This window comes from Ixodes scapularis, unplaced genomic scaffold (assembly GCF_016920785.2).
Source record: "Ixodes scapularis isolate PalLabHiFi unplaced genomic scaffold, ASM1692078v2 PGA_scaffold39__5_contigs__length_11793443, whole genome shotgun sequence".
NCBI lineage: Eukaryota > Metazoa > Arthropoda > Arachnida > Ixodida > Ixodidae > Ixodes > Ixodes scapularis.
In genome coordinates this window covers 3,463,415-3,469,594 of record NW_024609867.1, presented here as the reverse complement: position 1 = coordinate 3,469,594, position 6,180 = coordinate 3,463,415, and the positions used below count along the sequence as shown (strand labels likewise).

Genomic DNA, 6,180 nt, shown 5'->3' with positions numbered 1-6,180 from the left:
GCCGCGATGCCGCGGAAACTGCCACGTGGACACCAAAGTGCACGTGTTCAAGTTCCCAAAGGATCAAACACTGAGGGACGCATGGATACGCGCTGTGCCGCGGGAAGACCTCTCCGCCACCGAGAATTCAATGGTAAGCTGTTTTTTGGTAGAGAATTAATTGTTTCATTGCAAATGAAAATTCGATATATGTATACATTCGTATAAATGTGGCTCGCAATCCGCACTTTATGTCAAATACCCATTGGTTTGTTCATTAGACGCAAAATTCCTTTCTAGGTATGCGAACTTCACTTCGGACATGAGGACATCATCCGAGAAGCATCGCATACCAATGAAAGTACTGGCCGCACCATCGCAGTGCCCTCATCCCTTGTCCGTCTTCGCTCTGACGCTGTACCGTCGAAGTTCCCTAGCTGCCCGACCTACCTGTCTAGGGAAGCCACAAGAAGAGAAGACCCCGACTCCAAGCGGGCGCGCATGGAGCATGCTGCTATGCAAAAACCTATCGCGAAGTCCGAGGAGATGTTTAACAGGGCGCATGAAGAGGACAAAGTCCATCTTTAGGAGAACTAATCGGACACTTGCAGAGCAAGGAGATGAAGTTTTTGAACATAATAGAAAAGGACGAAAGGCTTATTATTCACGTCGCCGACGATGACGCCCCGTGGCTGAAGAACTCTGTCTGCGTAAAAGGAGACATGAGCGTGACGCTACATGTCACGAAAACGGCGGTAAAAAATAAAAGCAGTTTACAAATCCCTGTAACGCCGAATTGGAGCACAGCTCTTGAGGAGGTATAGGGAAGGGTACTGAGGGGGGTCACGTCACCTGCGGGTAGTCACGTGACCCCGGGGGGGTCACGTGATCTCGGGAGAGGGGGGGTCGGGGGGGGTCACGGGACCTCGAGGGTCACGTGACTCCCCCCCCCCCGGTTACGCCGACGCCGACGGCGACGCCGCTGAGGCTGGAAACGGGCCCCTAAGAGCTGCGCTCTAAAAAGTTAGGTGCAAATCTGGTCGTTCCAGAAATGGCTGACAGTAAGAAGGTTATAGTAGAACTTTTCGAAGGCATCGAGAAGTGGAACGGGGACCTGATTTCCAACTCAGTCGAGGAAATTCGTGAGGCTATTTGCCTACTGCTGGATCAGTTGTCCACGTCCCACGCAGAAGACGACACCGACTCCATTAGATATCTGCGAGAGAAAGTAAGCTTGTTCTAAGCAAAAAAACAGCGCACACGCTACTCTGCAGATTTCATGGTGTTCTGTTGCATTCTTTTCACCATATCGCCCCATGCGGATACTTTGCCGTATCCCATAACGATCAGATAGGTATGCTCGTTTTATGGTATGAGCCATCAACAAGCGCATCAGAGCGAAGCATTCCTCACTTACATGGCGAGAAGAATTTCTGACTTCAAAGATGACCAGCGCTTCATCACCGCAATGGTAGACGAAATACACATCAAATTTAACTTTGAATACAAAGGGGGCAATATTACCGGAGCTGTGCTTAACTCAAATGAAGCTGCAAACTGTGCGCTCGTTTTCATGGTGCGCAGCCTGAAGTGCAAATTCAAATAAGTTGCGCACATCGTGCCAGTGCACAGACTAGACGCGGAGTTCCTGCACAAGATGCTGAAAAATGTGATGTGCGGGCTGGAAAAGATTGGGTACCGCGTTGTGTGCGTTGTGAGTGACAACAACTACGTGAACAGAAAAGCAATGTCCCACTTCGAATCGCCCGCTTGTAACAGCATTTTGTATCATCACCCATCAGACCCTGCGAGGCCGAAGTTTTTCGTTATAGACCCGGTACACATACTAAAATGCATACGAAACAACTGGATCAACCAGAAGAATGACCAAGTTTGCTTCGACTTCCCTGAGATGCAAACAAATGCGGCACAGTCAGAGCGCAAGTAAACAGCGTCATTTTCGACAATCAGGGATCTTCAAGCAAACAATGTGACCAGCCGTTGTAATATGGCTATGGGCTATTGAGAAAACCCCTTTACCCGTCGAATATTGAAAGGCAGAACGTGAAGCTTGCTTGCAAATCTTCAATGATTCCTTGCCTGTGGCGTTGCGTGCTCTTGGAGCGAAGCACAACCTGTTCTCACTTGAGGCCACCGCTACTTTCATCGACATCACACTCAAGTGGTGGAAAATTGTAAATGTGAAAACTCCATGGAAGAGAACCAGGCTGAGAGACCAGTTCAAGCAACCAGTGTTCTCCGTGGACAACAATCCGAAAATTGACTCCTTGCACTTGCTTTTGAAACGGCTGGATGAGTGGAAAAACAAAGGCCTTGACAAAGGTACTCTGACAAAGGAGACTCACGCTGCGCTCGAGCACCCTACCTATGCGTTTGTGGAGCTCGCTAGGTACAGCTTCGAAGAGCTTAAAATGACCTATGTTTTTTTTGGTAAAGCATAAACAGACTTCTAGAGGACCGGTTTGGAAAGTATAGACAACTGGCAGGTGCACAATGTCATGTTTCTATCAGGCAGATTTATGAAGTCGCAAACAAGCTGCGCCTGCAGAGCACCTTGCCGACTATTTCCACTGACCAGCATTGGGAATGTGTACGGAAGCAGGTACAGGCATTGCATCCCAGCTGCAACGTAGTTGTAAGCAGCGAGAGGCTTTCGAAGATACAGGACATCCTTCCGATCCTGGTCTAAGTTGCAGGATATGCAGTGTACGTGACCCTCAAAAAGTTGAATTGCACAAAATGCAAGGACGCGTTGACTGTAGATAAGACAATCACAGTGTCTGCCGGAAATAAGCACTATGATTTCGTGAAGCAGTTAGACCGAGGAGGTCTACTGTACCCATCGATGTTTGCGCTTAATGCTGTTGCTCACAACTGCGCTGTCGTAGAGCAGCTCGCTACGCAACCAGAACTGCTACAAATGCCCGAACAGCTCCAGGTCATCACGAAGCTGACGCTACATTTGCTGGCCAACGAAGAGCCATCTGACTTTGACGCCTGCGAGAACGGCCACAGGAGTGAATCTGTGCTGAAAGACATCCTTCGGTGCAGCTCGAACGTTTCACTGAAGAAATTCTGTGGAAAGCTAAACGAAAAGCTTCTGCACGCTGCTGACAAGTAATAAAAACGGAAAGCCGCAACTCTGCAGAAGAAATAGGTGTATTGCTCCTGATAAAGCACGAGCACAAACGAAACTTCATTGTGTAAATAAATGTTTCGCTCCTATAATTTTCGTCCAGTGAAATTTCCTTTATAGCACATGTATGCTCGTTCTTGCAAGAAAAAAAAGTACCCGCGCGGTAAATTGGTGGGAAAACCTCTCTTGGAGGGGGGGGGGGGGGGGAAGTGCTCCGAACTTTTGCCAATTCGCCCTATCGTGTGACGTCACAGGAAGAGAGCTAAGGCCTTATACGTTCCTAGAGGGTGTTGGTCAAGCACGAAGCGGAACCTCCTCCCACCCCTTTCCGCTTTAGTGGAGCGAATGGTGGAGGAGATGTCGCTTCGTCTCCAGCGTTCGATCTACAGTGTGGAAAGAGGTGGGAGGAGATTCTATCCGGTGGGCTTTCGCTCGGTGAGTTCCTGTCCGGGATTCGAGATCATCTATGCTCAATGGCACTGCTTGTATTTATATTCATAGAAACCGAATATGTATCACAGCTGAAATTAGAATTGCTGAGGTACCCCAGCGGATTATATTGTTATAGGTTAGCACGCTTTAGGCATGATGAAGCCAGTCTACTTAAACAAAACCAGGGGATCCTGTGCTCGAGCCTCACGCATATGACATACTCAGGTTGTTTTAACGAGAGACAAATAATGTTATGTGCAGTTTGGTGGTTGATTAAGTTTACAAAGCTCACGGTCTCAGGTTTTAAAACGGCTGGGAGCATATTTTCGCTACGGCCATGCTATAGTCTGTTGTTATTGTATTTTCATTGAGGCAAAGCTGACTGTTTTGAGGTTTTGTCAGAAGTGGTCACAGTCCACTGGTTTTGGGACTTGTAAGGGAGAGCCCGAGAAACAAGAACCGTGTTTTTCGGTCAGGATAAATTAAATATTCACCGCAGAAAGCTCAAACTTTACGAGGATGTGACGCAAGTGGTTGGGATTGAAAGCGGAGGTTTGCAAACGTGAAAATAAATTTCTCTACGAGCCGACGTCCACCTAAGCCTTCTATCGTAAAAACAGAACTTGAAATTGCGGACGATTGTGGGATTTGTATCAATGAAAAACACTTGTCAATGAAAAATAATAGTGTTTTCTTTTTCTTGGTGAGAAGATTTTTTTCCCCGCTGAAATAGAATCTACAGGCGCCCAGATATTAGGCTTATGCGAACTGATTCAAGCAATGTTATCTTGTCGAACTTCTGAGTTTTATCCCAACCGCGAGCGTACGTTCTCGTGCCCTGTGAGCTTTATTTTTGTGATTTAGAGCTTATTCACCTGGGCTGAAAAACACGGTCCTTTTGCTTACGTGATTAAGGAATCAATCATGTCATGGGTACATTTTTTCAAGCGAAGTGCTCGCGTTGGCTTCTGCACCACTCACTGATACGTACAGCCATAGGTACAACCTCGGTACAACACTGATAGATCTGGCGGCTCGAGCATGCGGCTCGAACTTGCGGTTCATTTTCACGTCCTCTAGCGGAAGTGAGACGCCATACTTTGTCTTGCCTTAGCATAAACTATTGTTAGCCGCGCATCCTACAAGCGCGACCTGTTTAATTGCTTTCGATCAAGCCTCAGCGGCTGTACGCGCTCGTGCAGCGAGTACTCTAGGCAAGGCAGCCAAGGCTACTCGCTCGAGCTTGCACAGAATTCGCAGTTAGTCCATGCTAAGGTGAAAATGATAATAGGGGATTTTCACGTGCTCCCGCTAGCAGCTTCTATACAGGCAGGGAGTCCCTTTCACACTCGAGGCTCGCAAAACGCCCACTTGTTATCAAAGGTAGGAAGCTCGCACTGGAGCGACCACGTAGCCAGGACGGCCACCCACCCCAAAGCCCAAAGTAAGGGTTGAAGGACCCTGCTGTACAGCGATAGAAATACGACCGATTTAATGAACCACTTGTTTAAGTAGACGCAGTACGCACCCATAGAGTAGCACCTCTTGCTCGACATTGAGTCGCTTCTACTCTTCTAAAGTGTGTGTGTGAGAGAAGCTTTCGTTTTACTACAGGAAAACGACGAAGGATTCTGTAGCAGTTGTACCCAGGCGTCACCATTCGGGAGGAATCTCAAGAAGGGCACAAGCGGAACAGCTGGTACACCCGTGAGCGATATGAAGCTGAACAGCTCTCATCTTGTTTTCGACGCTGCTGCAAGTTTTGGAACGAGTTCTGTTCCAGAAGAGTGCTAGAACGCAAAGTTTACACCCTTGGCCACGTACCATTGGAGGCGTTGAGAGCTAATATAGCTTTAGGAAGCCGTAAAACAGGCAAAAACCAGGTAAGGTGTTCACTTTCATATTGCCGGCAGGTGTACAGCTGCACAAGCTACTGTACTCATGGCCCATGGCTCTATCTTGGCTTTAGTCGGTTGGAGGCGCCCACGTGATCAAATGCTGACTACAATGCCTTGTCGTCAGCCGCTCGCGGCCTAGCCTCCCGAGTACGTTCTGAGACACGTTTTCATCCTTGTTCCTTTGCTCCGCTCACCAATCTGATCAGCACGAGTGGAGGTGAAAAAAGCCACGAACACTGAGAAAGGAATTTAATGAAATCGCGCGTAAGATTGCGGCCGCAGACGATACGGCCGCCGCCGGGAGGTCAACCGCCGACGCCGCTTCAAGCGACTCTTCAGGGTATGCAACAAGCAGCGCTTCAAGCCATGACGAACGTTACCCCGGCTCTTGTGGAAGCAACACAACTGACGGATGTGGAGCTGACCTTGCGACAGACTGCGACAGCATAGTTTTGTTTTGTGGCAATGACTGACTTTCGGGCAACATAGAATTGGCTACATGAGCACATTATATGTTCATTTCACAGCCCTGGATGAAGCTGTCAAGTATGCTACTGCGAGACCAAGCAACCACTGCTGCGAGAGCCACCAGCTTGCGGTGGTGACTCTCGCAGCAGTGGTTGGATTGCTCTTGTTCTTTGCAAGTGTCATCTACAATTTCTCCTGTTGTCTGTGAGCAATCTTTGGAAAATGAACCTTCTAAAAGCCTAAAAT

The 6,180-nt window shown here is 48.3% G+C and overlaps 1 pseudogene; it reads left to right on the top strand.

Moving 5' to 3' along the window:
• Positions 1-554: 554 nt before the first annotated feature.
• Positions 555-1,585, top strand: LOC121047230 (annotated as a pseudogene).
• The last annotated feature ends 4,595 nt before the right edge of the window (positions 1,586-6,180 follow it).